Raw genomic sequence first — 15,125 nt, forward strand, 5'->3', positions numbered from 1 at the left:
AGACCAACAACTGGAGGGACTGGCATGTGTGTTCTGTATGTGTCTTGAAAGGTCCTGGTGCCAGCAGCAGCTGGAGGGATCAGGTTGTGTGTTGGTGAGTAAGATGTCTAAGTGCTGGCAGCTGGAGAAATCTGTGTGTCAATATTTCTTGAGTGAATTTAATTCTCTCTCTGTGTGTGTGTGTGTGTGTGTGTGTGGTTGTGTGTCTGTGTGTGTGTGTGCATAATCCACTAGCAAACTTCAAGCTGGATGAGCTGGTGAGTTGGAGGAAACATTTCCACATCTGGAGAACTCAAACATTCCACTGCCCTATCTGGTAAGCAGAAGGTGACTTGTATACCACTGCCAGAGCTCCCAAGCATGGATATTTAACATGTTTAGAGGCCAAGTTCACATTTAAGGGGACTGTGCATGTTTGAGTGTGTTTCTGGATGTGGAGAATGAGAGCAAGCATTTTTTCAACCAGAGAACCAGCATTCTGGTTTTCCTGGAGGGGAGGAAGAGGACAGAGCTGTGTGCCCTTCTCTGAGTTTGGGGTTGTGCAGCCCATGCTGCTCTGTGTGTGTGTGTGTGTGTGTGTGCAGCAGCCTGAACCACCAGCCACTTCAGGGACCCCTGTGTGTGTGTGTGTGTCACTGTGCCTCGGACACAACCTTGCTGCCAGCCAGACCTGCATCCCAGATCCTTAGGACTGGGATGCAGAGATCACCTGGGGCCATTCCTGGCTGAGCATGTTGGCTGGGGAGCTGGATCCTGGGTCTGGGAGATTTAGTGGCTTCCTTAACACCCCTGACAAATAGGGCTAGGATTCAGTAGGATTTAGAGAAATAAGTAAGCATGGAAATAAAAGGGCCAGAGGAAGCAAAATGTCCCTCCCTGAGGACCCTTCGCAGAGGGAGATGGCAGCCACCATGGGCACAAATCATCACATTTGTGGTGTTTTGCAGGGGGCTGTGAGAGACAGGAGTGCCTGTGATGGAAATGTCAGGTCACACCAGATGGTTGGTAGACTGGTATGTGAATGTGTTCACATTTAAAGGTCAGCAGCTACTTTGATTGCCTGGGATGGGTGTTGATGATTTTAACATTTGTCATGCAATTTACCCTAACTCTGGGCAAGAGCAGTTCAAATGTATGGAAATTTGATGAGGGAGCAAGTCTTCCTCTGAATGCTACTGCACAGCACAAAGCAACAAATGTGTATTCTTCTGTATCAATGCTATATATGTAGTCCTTCTCTGATTCATATTCTCTGAAATGTAGTTGTATTTAAACCATTTTTAGCTGGATTTATTAGCTTTTGTCGGAATCCAAAGATTCATGAAAACAGCCAGACAAAATTAACAAAGATTTGTCAGAGCTAACAAACATCCTGGATAGGAAAATACCCTACTATAGCTGTCTTAAAATAACTTTCCTATTTCCACATGTCTTCATCAGCAGTTTTCATGCAAATAATCCTCCAAATGCGCCTTCAATTAAGATATGCACATAGATTTACATGGAGTTAAGAAGACACAAATGAGACTGTTCATAAATTCAACCCTGGCTACAATCCTTAACATTATAAACTGCAAGCATTTGATAATTTCAAATGTGAAGTACCAGATTTGTGACAGTAGAGATCATTTATATTTTTGAAATCCAGATTACATGAGATACTTACCTGTAATTTCATCAGAAGAGAGCTTAACACAGAGCAGTATTACAATATAATTTCAATACATTGCAGAAGATACAAATTCCATAGGGTATATCCTGAAATGTTAAATGTTCATGGAAAAAAATCTTAAGCTTCTGCTTATTCATTTCAAACAGGAATCAGTGAAGAGCATGATTTAAAACTGAATCTCCCAGTCCCAGTGTGAACAACTCATTTTTGTAGAGCCAAAAGAGAGGCTTTTTAGTGTCCTTAACTGACCTAAAAATACTCAAGAGGAGTATTTCTTTCCAATTTTACAATGCAGAAAAATTACTCAGGAAATGCAGAATGAGATTCAATATTACATTTTATTGTTTATCACAAAAGCTATGCTACTAGCTCAAGTTCCTGAACAAATACATTTTTCTTAAAAAGCTCTAGCACAAATGACAATGATCTTAATTTTGGAGAGTACATTTTACACATTTACAGATCATATGGGTACTTATCCCAGGTCAGATACTGTGTTGGCTGCTCATACATGGGCTTGCAGCCTGGGTGCTTACTTTATTTTCCTGGAGCAAATTTATTCACAGAAAGCTTTACTAACAATCTTCACTGTAGAGGTCTCTCTGTAAAATCCCTGAGGTGTTAATGTGACAGTAAACACCACCAGTGTTATATCTGCACCAATCCATTTATCTTTCCCGTCCTCACAATGTAGTGATTCTGGTTGATTTGCAACAAGGATTTGCCCACATGCCTGCTCAGGCATATTCCACTCTCTACACACCAGGACTAGCGTGAAAACCCTACAACTTTGTTCCCACAATGTGCAGAACAAAGGTTTGGGCTGTGGACTGACTCCTTGGGTTGCCTGCCCTGCTCCTGTTTCTCATTCAAGAGCATCTCTAGCAAAGACCCAGACCTAAGTAATTGTTTTCTTCTCTGCTCCTCCTTTTCTGGGCTCCAGATTTGCTGTACAGCTGGACCCAGCAGAGTATGTGCACATTGTATCCAGAACTGTGTGCATGACTCATTCCTCACTGCTGAGTCTATCAGGAGTCACAGCATGGGCTTAAAAATAAACTAACTCCAATATTCAAGTCAGTGGCTCAGGTGTGGAATAATAAGAAAGAAAAAAAACCAAAACGTGGGTCATCTTTCTAGCTACTTCTTGGTCTTTCTTCAAGAGTCTCATCACTTTTAATCCTGCTCCCTACTACCTATGCTAAACAGCATAGGAAGCCTCCTGTTCCCGATACAGGCAAACCAACCCACTGCTATTTGCATCACACAGAGTAGCTCTGCTCAGTTTAGCTTTTGCACAAGTAGCAGATTACTGAGTCATAATGTCTCAGTCTGGCTGGCACAGCATTGTCTAAATGCAAAAAAGGGACTGATCCTAGACACCAGCCTGTGGGATTCACATTTCCTATATCCTCCTACTTCAGCTGAGTCAGGTGTCTCGTGCCACCCACGCCAGGCAGGCACTGTCCCAGGGTGCAGGGCAGGAGTCGCGGCTTGTCATTTTCTCTAGGTGCAATTCAGAACAGAAAAGTGGCTTTTTTCCTTTTTATTTTCCCCACAGGTCTCTTTATCCACTGCTATTAGAGCTCAGGGTCTTTTCCTAAGGCACAGATGCCATCAGCTGAACTACCTTTGACTCTGATAAATATGATCTTAATTCTCCTCTCATCTTGAAGGGCATTTTCAAGCTATTTTTGGGGCTGGTAGTACAGACAGTTTTGTCTCAAAAGGAGAAGATAACCAACAATTAAACTGCCTTTTCTGAAACGGACAGTGCTTTTGTAGAGCTATTGCTTAGAGACTATTGTAATATTGATGCAGTAATGGCAAAACCCACCTGTATTTTGCTCTGTGTTATGAAATTATGAAGAAATACATGGTGATGTCATTTTCCCATTTCTTTCAATTACACATATTCTGATTTATTGCAAAAGAAAACTCTAAAGTTGAGATTTAAGGATTTGTTTCATGCAAGAAGATGATGAAATTTTGCAGCAGACAGATTCACCGTGATTGCTCTTCTTGTCTTCTCCCTCTTCTAAGCATCAACAGAAATAACTTGGAAAAAACAATGATCACAACAACTCAGACTGATTACTACTTACACCAGATACACTCTAACTGGTATCATAAAGGCTGCAAACAAGTTTACATTGGAGTTCTTTTGCTCATAAATTCCTAAACTTCTACTGGAGATGAAAAGTTCCATGCTTGATCTATGCCTTTGACTTCACCTACTGTGAAAACAAAACAGCATCAAAGAAGTTTAACTGGAATGTCAAGAACTTAAAAGAACAAAACCAAACCTCATTGTTTCCCAAGGTTGCAATGTTTAATCCGACAATACATAAACATGGCCACTCTTCCAATGCAATACTCATGGGAAAAAAGACCTGTGTGCTTTTTATGAGATTTGAATCTTATCTCTAAACCATTTGATGGAATACTTTGATTAACTTCTTAATGATAGCCTTTCTCCTTCACAGCTACTAATATGTATCTAGAACCAGCCGCCTTCTTCTGCTAGAGCTCTGTGTATGTGCACTTGCCCTCGATTTTTTATTTTAACTCCATCTGGTTCTATGAAGTCTATGCTACAAGAAACCAGATCAAAACTTCCCAGAGGCACATCTCCCTCTTCATCTCTACTTTCCCCCCTGCCCCCCCATACTTCTCATCCTTTTGTGAACACTTGGCTTTGCAGGCAGCTTTCACTCATGTAAATGATATTTGCTTGTTCAAAACAGAACATTATAAATTACATAAAAGTATCATTGCAACTCCAGTTTTGCTTGTTAAGAAAGCTATTAGTTTATTGAGTTTGGTAGCTATTAAGTTGTTTAATGAAATTTGTTTATTAACTGTGGAAAGAGTCAGGTTTCATTCTGGCAGCTACTGTCATGCTTTCATCACCAGAGAAGATTTGTCAGTGTAAGCTGGAGGTAAGGAGAGAAAAACAAAATTAAAGGGTTGCCTTGACCAAAAGAAAAATGACCATACTTAAGCCTTAACAGGTGCAATTGGGAGGAATGGGAAAAGAAAGGCTTCTAGGATAACATTGTATGAATTTTCTTAAGGGGAAAAAAGCTCTAAGCAAAAGAAAGAAACTCAAATTGAGATAGAGAATACCTGCTATGGGCCACTGCATGATAGCCTGTCTACAGCCATGTCTCCCAAGCAGACTCCTCCTACTCAGCAGCCCACCCTTTTGCTCTGCTTTTCACAGGTGTGTCCTTTTAAAACTATTTCCATCAGCATACAGTAATGCCCACATCTCTCAGAAGTGAGACCTCCAGCTGCCCACACCCCAGGGCTGCAAAGCCTCTTTAGGCAGCTCTCTCCCTTGGGAAGGGCTGGGAAGCTGCCACGCAGGGAGATGCAGAGCTGGCAAAAGCATCACACAAAACAGCCACTGGGAGCTGGAAGACTGAGGGAAAACCTGAAAGCATAACCCTCTCCACGGACAAAGCCAGTGGTAGTGCCTTGTTGTGCCAGCTCTGCTGAGTCCCTGTGGAGGGCTCATCCCTGCATAAGCTGCAGCTGGGAGCAATAAATAAAAGTGGTTCTTACCTTGCAGGATTTGCTGGAGGAACCGATGGAAACCGAATCTCAGTTTCACATAGACACTGAAGACTGGATTTTGTCCTGCTCCCTTGGGAGGGAGGTCACTATCCCACATCCAGTACCCCTTGCCAGGAAGCCAGTCCGGCCCTTCCCAGCACTCAGCCCCACACTGGCTTCCCTGGCCAGGTCCACACAAGGTCACATGGTGGGAGTGACTGCAAATCAATTTGATTAACATCAAACCTCCCCACTAGCCACAGCCTGTCCTTGGAAGACCTGAAGAGCTCTGTCGGGCAACCACCTTTCTCCCAAGAGTGTATCCTGAGCTTTGGAAGAAATTTGAGTTTCTGAAAAATACAGATAGCCACAGATGCATTCATTTTGAGTGCCGTCCCAGCAGCCTCTAAGACATTTTTGAAGTGAAACGTGGGGAAAGGAGAAATAGAGGTTTATTTACTTTTTTCCCCCTGGGGGTTCAAATGAGAAAGCCACTCCACCCTTTGTGCTAAGAAAGTAATAAAAATGTTTTTCTTTACTCCATAATAATACCTGGCTGCCTAGATCTAGTTGTGCTACTTGTTTTCCTAAAAGCAAGCCACCTGGGCTTCCACTTGCCTTGATTTATGCCCATCCTGCACAAACCACTTTGCAGGTGTGTCAGATTGCTCTCAGATTGGCTGCGGTCAGGCTCACTTGTGCATTTGCTTTCTCACTTATTTCCCACAGCACCTCAATGATCTGGAGGACTAGGACAGGCTGGGTTAAAATTACATTTGTTCTTTTCCATTCCACAAATATAGTTCAACTATAAAACACTTTCCTACTTCTTATTAGGTGCCATCAAAACCATTCTGAGGCTTTGTTACCCAAGCCCTCCTGTACTGGGGTGCAGGAGCTCAGGTAAAATGGGGGCTGGCTGATGCTCATGGGTGCACAGTGTGCAGCCCCCTGCACCACAAGAGGGTTTTAAAGCTCAGAAGATGGAAAGTTTGATATCTTTGATATGCAAGGCTGAGCATCAGTTTTTTAATCAGCAGTTACAGCTGCTGTCAACTGCCTTCCTGGCAACCCCCTGCTGATGGTGGAAGTGGTTTAGGGAATGTTTCACAATACAAAGATCACCTCTTAAAGGGGAAAGCAGAGCACTTTGCCATCTTCCAGCCTTTTGCACACTGATTTTAGAGCAATGGGGAAAACCAAATAGCCTAATAAGCAGTAGAGAAATCCTGACCTTTCTTTGCTACCATTTTATTCAGCATACATGCAAATGATTAAACTGTGCCGAATAACTGGTGCAGTATCTGTGAGTACACAGCTCCCCTTAGTTTATTAAACAGGAGTGCAGAAAACCCTCCTTCCCCAACACTTTGTCTTTTGTCACAAGAGGTGCTGAAAGCCTTTGAAATTTCAGTAGCTACTGGTGAAGTAAAAATATTTTTTGGACATCTCTCTTAAAGGTCACTCTGTGAGACGTAGCAGAGCACTCCCGTGGGTCTGGATCATCTCAGATGGAGCCACACACTAGCAGGATTACCCTTGCCTAAGATCTTTTCCCATCTGTAGAAGGGCTTATTTGTCAATAAACCTCAGACTTCAGTGATATCTAAGAGCACAGCAACTCCATACAAATACACAAAAAACTTTTATGGAAGGGAAATGTGCATTTCAGCAGCCCGTGCCCTGCCTCCTCTCCATGGATATGCAAGAGAAAGGGCAGGACGAGCATTGTGGTCACCTCCTTTAGATCCAGGGACTGGAGGATGCAGGTCCAGGCCTCTGAAGTGGATGTTAGGGATAGTCACTTAATATTTACATATGAAGTTGGGCTAATTGCCCCAGTACACCAGAATCCTGATACTCCCAATCTCTGGCATGAATGAACTTGAATGAGATGAATGTTCAAGCACTTACAAAGAAGTTTTAAAATTAATTACCCAAATACTTCTGGGAAATGGGAAATAGGTTTCTTCATTTATTGGAAAGAGTTAAATCAGGAGGCTATTAGGAGGCTTAAGAAAGGGCACAGAATAAATTCCTGTCAAATCAGATTGAGAAAAGGCAACCCACCAGCACCTCTTTGCTGGTCTGACATTTTGCTGCCCCAGTGGTGTTGTTTAGCCCAGCAGTCACAACCAGGGAAATGCCACCTGGGGGGAGCAAACCCAGGACCTGTGTCAGTGCTGCTCTGCCATGGCCACAATCATTGACAAGACACTCGTTTCCTCCTGGCCCCCAAAATCCCACAGTTGTTAGAGGACAGACCTCAATAGCTGGATGAAGGTGGTGGCACCAGGAGTACCAGGAGTCCCTGATGATACTAACCCAGGGGATGCTAACCCTGACCTTGCTAAATCCAAGGAATTGTGGGACTGTGGTGTCAAAAGATGCAGCTTTCCAGGTAACTGAATTACATTTACAGCAGCTTTTTTTATGCTACCACCTGATCTTCATAGTAAGTACTTTTTATCCAGTGTTTTCTAACCTCCTTCACTGTAGATGCCTTTGACAGTGTTCCAGGTATGTTGAGAAGTATCAAAGCTTTTCCTGTTTTCAAGTAATGAAGATCAAATCTTACAAAGTTTAAAGCACTCACTTAAACCTTGTAAACACCTTGAAACATCTTTACTACATATTTATTCCTCTTTTTATTTCATTCATTATTCAAAAACACAGCTTCCATATAAATGTCATAAATATCCCATCTGCTTCAGCTTAACAGAAGAAAATTGTGAGCAAATCAAATCAACATTTTTCATTATTCCATGTACAGGAGCCTGCCATGCTTCACCAGGATCTCTAAAAGCACAGGTCTAGGCAATGGGAAGAAGACAAAGCATTGGGGAAACACGTGCTTAAGCCTTAAAGAGGTTCCCAAAGTTGAAAAGTTCTGATTACAGAATTTTAAATTGCTTTTTTTTCCCCCCAGCATTTCTTCTCTAGAATGCTCCTGAGTCCTTGGAAACTTGGAAATCTTGCAACACTAATTAGCTCCTAAACTACTTAATTACTTGTAAGGTTATACCAACAGTATTGGTGTGTATTGCGATTGCAATTTTCATTTCAGTCTCAAACTGGAAGGAAAAGAAACAGAAGCTGGTATTTCTAAGGTCAAGATTGTTAAAAAAAATATATATAAAATAACTAAATCTGTTTGCTTAAGGAAAGGTTTGTATTACTACAATATTATTGCATACCTAACACTCATCTAGACAATAGTACAACACAGGTGGTACTAAAGACATCCTCAGAAATTCTGCTATTTCAATAAAGGAGATAGAAATGCTCAAAATGTACTTTCCTTTAATTAGAGTTCTTACTTCAGAATTCTCCCAGAATAAATATTTAAAATTTTTAACTTATGATCTCGTTCTGTACTTCAGAGAAGCTTGCCTATGCCCCTCCTAGTTTTGCATTTCATTAAGGGACCAGTGTCTGGCTTTATTGAAGCTTTAGCAGACACTCCTTTGGAAAGCAGCAGATACATTAGCATGTCATTGAGTGCCATTAGACACCTACTTTGAACTTCCATGGCTCCAGTGTGCCACTTTTGGGTACCCAGCCAGGCAATGCAGGTGCTGAGCAAGTGCTTTGGACAAGGGGCTGTTGGCCAACAGGTCCCACCTGTACTGACATGGTTAAAATGCCACAGCAGGGTCCTGTGGGGGAAGATTTTCAAGTTGCCCTCTTGAGGAGAGAAACGACATACCCAAAAGATTTGACAAGGATTATTGTTTTAGGCTATTCTATTTTTTAAAGCACGTTATCAAATATTTGATTGAAGCTCTGCAGAGACACAAAGAGTTTGATTTATGTAAGGAAGATGACATCTCTGCCAGGAGCTGTTCTGGAGCAGGTTTGAGTCTGCAGCTAATGTAACTTAATTATGGGTACTGAAAACAAAGCATTTAGGAATGAAGTCACAACTGAACAGCTACTGTGACTACAAGTGACAGAAGTAGAATAGTTCCATCAACCTTGGAGATAAAGGGGAGCCCATTGGTGAAATCAGTGGCTGCCTCGCCCGAATGAGCAGCGCAGGATTAGACGCGATTGCGCATCGTGCCAGCACTAGCTAGAAACATAGAACAGATGTCAAGTAAATAGGGAAGTGTGGGACAAAACAGAAATAATTGTAAAAATGTGCCCAAGGATAGAATAAATTGATCCTAAGACACTAACAAACATTCTTGTATAAGGCAAAATGAGTCTTTGTACTGGGTTGGCTTTTATTTTCTTGCTAATATTGCATAACAGAGCTAGGCTGGCATGATGAGGAGGGGGGATAATAAAATAACTTATCAATGCACTATTAACTCTACATACTCTTGCCTAATAATAAGATATTGATGTCTCCTTTAATGCATGCCCCGTTGTTGAGAACATTCTCATTACCCTGCAGTAGCATACAAAAAATGGCTCTTTTAATATACTCGTGGCCATGAATGTGTGATGCTAAAGGCTTGCTTAAATGGTCAAAGATACCCTATTTAAGAAACAGCAAACACTTACATTGCACATTACCAACATTAAATGCAATCTCATTATCCATTAGCCAGTATTAGAGCAATTTATATTTTACTTTGGTTTGAGTTTTGCAGAATTTCTTGATCTTTGCCACATCATCATTTGAGAATGTGGGTGCTATTTCTTTGCTCATCAGTTTGATATTATTAGGAAGCATTGTTGTCCTGGGCATTTTCCTGCAGATGCAGAGAAATGTCATGAGATTAAGTATTAAATAAATACTGGACAATTGTTTTACACAATACAAAAAAGAATTCAAAGAAATCATTAGGTTTATCCATTTTATTATGGCTCAGCAAGGGAACTCCACACTGCAAGAGGTTTCAATGAAGTTCCAACATCAGCCCCCACAGAGAGGGCTCATGGAAGAGCAGGGACACAACAGGGGACATCAGGTTGTTACTGGGGAGGGCCCAGGGCCAGGTAATGGGAGGAAATTTGTCAAAGGGGAGATGGCATTGGGTGGAAAGGGTTGCTGTCAGCTCCAGTGGTGGCGTGGCAGCCACCTCCAACAGGTACAGGGAGTGGCCAGCAGTGGCCAGCACAGGCCAGGCCAGCCCCTGGCTCTGAAACAGAGGGATCCTTCTCAGTACTGGCAGCATGCTGAGAAGAAATTTTTAACTGTTTGGTAAATGCCAGTCCCTGCCATAGGACACCAAGTTCCTCTCAAGCCAGTGCTGATGGCAGCCTCTCCTGCTGCAATGCCCGTCCATGCAGAGTTTTATGACCGCTTATTCCTCCTGTGCACTGGCCAAAATAAATTGATTTTTCTGTAAATACCTTTCACATGATATCTGTAATATTGTAAGCAGACCATTTGCTCTTGAGACATGGGGTATTTGGATATTTCCCCACTGAGGAGGAAGAGGATGCATGGCAACTCTGGCAGCTACAAAATGGCATGTTGAGGAAAGGAGGATGCAATGGCTTACAAGTTGCCCATATTTCTGTTCCAGGGCCTGTTTCAACCTGAGCTGCAGCCAACACCTTAAAGGTATATTAAGGACACGAGGATCTGAAGAGACATCTGCCTGGACATGCCTGCTCTGCAGTGAGGGACAGCAGCTCCCCACTGCAGCCACAGGACCAGACCAGGCAGTGGTCACCCAGAGAGACCAGTGCTACCAGCAGAGCAGAGGGAAATGCTGTATTAATTCTTGCCATTAATACTTTCTGGGTAAGGAAACCCAACAACCAGTGCATATTGCCTTTTATACAGTTGAGAGACAAAACACAGACCGAGTTACAACAAAGCTTAAATCCAAAATAATTACATTTTGTCACAATTCCTTCCACACAGTCCAAGCTACCAAGGAAGCGAGATGCCAGCACCCAAGGAGAGACATGATTTGCTCCACAGCTCCCTTCAATCCCACTGCAAAAAACTTCCAAATGTTTGAAACAGCAAGCAAGTAAATCTTTTAATGCTCTCCGAAAAGCAATCAGCTCACCGAACGCATCATTCAGCAGCCTCTAATATAAAATAATTAAACCATGAAAAGCTGCTGCTGTAATCTTACTTAAAAATCCTAAATTCCTTTACATTTTGAGGATCTGATGGCACTGACTCCCAGTCAGACACACACACAGGCAGGGCAGAGACTGCGGGAGCTTCTCGCAGCCTGAACAACCTCTTCCACTCCTTGAGCAGAGGCAGCTTAACTTTATGAAGATTTGTTGTTGCAGCACAACTATCCAAGAGATACAGCTAAATCCAAATTCATTTCATTTCCAGCCAAATTATGTTTTGATGCAGGTCACTAGAAGCTAATCTTTCATCTCTGGTTTTCATACATGAAAACGACAAGGAAAAGAATTTCAGATTAAGCAGCATTTATCATACTAAACAGAATTAAATCAAATGGAAAATTGCATAAAGAAACTCAGTTAAAACAATTAAATTAAAAAGCCTTTTACCTGTTTGAATGTAATCTTTGATTTTCTCAGAAGAGGAGAGAACCTTATTATTAAGCAAACTTAAAAGGGATCCTGGATTACCCTTTCCGCACTTCCTTGCTCATGAACTGTCAGTCTGTCTTCATGAGCAGACTTTGCTTTCTATCTACCAGGCAAGTTCACTTGCTTGTTCTCACATGCCAGAAAAACTTGAGTTTTCAGTATTGCAGGAGCACTTAAGCTGTATAATAAGCAGCAGATGAATCTTTTATTAGTGAATTTTTTGTAAGTTACATGCTTATATAGACAGACACACAGGTGCAGACACACATCTGCATTCAGTAATATATAGCACAGCTTCAGCAAAAACCTGAGCCCTCTGGATGCTAGCCTGCATTTAACAACTTTTTCTTGATGCTCTGACAGCTCCCGTCTGAAATAGCTTGTGGTAAGTACTAAAAATGAAGAAATAGCAAAGCTTTCTAGAAGACACCTATTTAAAATGATCTCACAAGTATTTCAGCTTAACTGAAGAAATTATTAGAAAAAAAATAAGTTCTTTTTTTTCCCCAAAAAAACTCCTAGACTTACATTACATCAATTAAAAATACATTTATTAGCTTGGCTTATGGCAAAAGGGAGAGCAATAAGCAGTTGCTGTTTTGGAGAACAGCTCTCTGGGAAGAATTTTACTGATATATAACACAGGCCTAAGAGGCTCAATAATGCCTTGGGTCAAATTTTTCCTGATGAACATTACCTTAGTTTCTTGGCTGGAATCCCCTCTGGCTTCTAAAAATCCAATTTCACTTCAAGGCAAATTTTGTCTTAGAAATAAATGCAGAAAACCCTGCAGCAAGGTTGATTTCATACAGAACTTGAGAAATGCTGAGATTTGGGGTCCGAGGCAACATTTCCTTTGATCCTTGGAATTTGGCACTTTTCCTTTAGATCCCCATGAGTTGGTGCAAACTGCATCCTTTGTCAATTGGGAGGGTTTTTTTAACCAGTCAGAACCAAGCATCTCCTAATTCCAAGCGCTCCACACGTTTTTGCATGAATGTCAAGCTCTGTGAGTACCAACAGAAAGTTGTAACACCTTAGAAATGCATCCAAGGACAAAAATACCAGAGGCAGAGTCACATACTGTTTACAAACACAACATACTGTCACAGTTCTAGTGGTGGCACTGGGGTCTTTGAATGCATCTGTTCCCATAACCTAGATTTTTTGCTTAGTGCTTCTGAACAAAATCCAGCATAAGCCACAGGTAAAAATTTGCATTTTAGCATGAGACTTCAAAACTCATTAGTGAAGACAGTGACTTTTAAACACAAAATACCACTTCTGTCTCTGAAAGCCCCTGAGATGTAAATCCTTAGAGGTGGGGAAAGCAGTCACAAAAAACATTCTGGTGTTTCCTGTTCCCATTCCTTTGCCATGCCCTTTGCTTGGGGCTGCTGCAAGGGAGGTGATGCCAGGCTGCAACCTCAGGCTGAGGTGCTGCAGCTTAGCTGACATTTGTTCTTTTCCTACATGTCAGTCCTTTGTGTTTGGAGATGAAAGGTGCAGTGTGACAGAGAGGCCTCTCCTCTCTCCTTTAGAAACTGCTCCTCATCTCTGGTTTTCCACAGTTCAAACGCAAGGCTTTGAAAAATATTTTGAAGCTGCATCTTGCATATGGAAATTCATGGCTCTGGGCAGGTTCATGATCTGGCCTAAAATTTCAAGCTTAAGATTAAGATTCTGCTGCCTACATGTAATTCATTTTACTTGTGCTTTGCCTTTCTCTGTGTTTTTAAACAGCAGTGAGGTAGTTTATAAGCATTACTTACCTGCTGTTATATGTGGATATCACCGTACTTGATTCATTCAGGATTTGCAGGCGTGGTGGAAGCCAAACTCTCTGCAGTGGAAGCTCAGGGGTTAAAGATCTCAGAGGAGGAGGAGGAGGGGTGCAGACAGCAGCAGCAGATCAGGAAGAGGATGAAGTTTGCCTGGACATGGCAGTAGGGGTCCACATGGGAACAATTTTGGGCAGCCACCTACCCCTGTAACAACACCATCACCCATGGCAAGAGGCACCCCGTCAGGCTCTGAAGACCAAAAGGTAGCAAAGGAGCGTGACAAAATGAAAGGACATGTTGGGTTGGGTTTGTAGGTGAAATTGGGAAACCTGGATTTGTACTGTTTATTGCTTTTTAAATTTGTATACTTTTTATCTTTGGCCTGCCATATTCCTTCTGGAGGCTAAGTTTCCAAGTCCGAGTTTTTAGCATTGTAGAAGAAGCTCAGATTGAATTGTATAAAATAAAAATGAACATTGTGGAATCTGTGAAAGGACACTTCATTTTTCAGTAAACCAACTGTAGCAGAGAAGAATCAGAAGAAGAAACAATATTGGATTTCTTTTTCTTTTTAATCAGGAAAGAAGAGTTAGTGGAAGACTTACTCAACAAGTAAGATAAAAAATGCTAACTATCACTGCCTTTTATTAAAGGAATCAGAAGAGAAAAATGTTTCAGCAATTTACAGTAAGGCAAGAGTAACTGCAGACCTACAACGATGCAGAGGCAGCACTGTGCCCATCTCTCTTGCAGCTTCACTGATTTGTTTTGAAAGGAGAAATTTCAGAGCCATGAAAATCAAACACCTCTCCTACTAAGACATGCAGAGAGTTTTGGTTGCTTGGTCTGGTGAAGGCTCCAGGGTGACCTTAGTGCTGCCTTTTAACATACAAAGGCGGCTCATAGGAAAGAGGGAGAGAGGCTTTTTATCAGGGTCTGTAGCAAGAGGACAAAAGGCAGTGGTTTTAAACTGAAAGAGGGTAGATTAAGTTTGGACAGAGGAAGAAATTTCTTATGACTGGGCATTGGAACAAGTTGCCCAGAGAAGTTGTGGATCCCTTTAAGTAGGCAAGCCCAGGTTGGATGGGGCTTGGAGCAGCTTCGTCTAGCGGAAGGCAGGGGGTTGGATGAGACGATCTTTAAAGGTCCCTTCCAACTCAAATGATTCTATCATACAATGAAATACTAATCCAGTGCAATTTTTCAGTCTTTTTTGAGGGATAAAAACACCCATGTTTTTCAGGAGGAAACTGGAGGGCGAGTTACCAGGATGGCCAAGGCTTCATTCATCGGAGCCAGAGGCTGCTTTCTAGGACTAGCATTAGGATAGTTTCTAGCTGTCATATGTTTCTCCCACTTGCAGAGCTGCAGTTAAATAAAGACATATGCAGTTCTTCAGGGCTCTGCCAGACATTCTGTCAGGTCTTACACTGCTGACCTACTAGAGTTTCCTCCTGCTTTCTGTTTGCACTGATCCACTGGAAATCCAGCCCTGGAGACCTGCCTCGCTGACCCCCATGTTCGTTAACAATAACTGTTGATTCTGTACAATGGAACAGCATCAGCACAATTAAAACAGTTCTTCTCATGACAAAGCTCTTGTGGGGTTGGCAGAGAGTCCT

Source organism: Haemorhous mexicanus, chromosome 1, assembly GCF_027477595.1.
Source record: "Haemorhous mexicanus isolate bHaeMex1 chromosome 1, bHaeMex1.pri, whole genome shotgun sequence".
In the NCBI taxonomy this organism is placed as follows: domain Eukaryota; kingdom Metazoa; phylum Chordata; class Aves; order Passeriformes; family Fringillidae; genus Haemorhous; species Haemorhous mexicanus.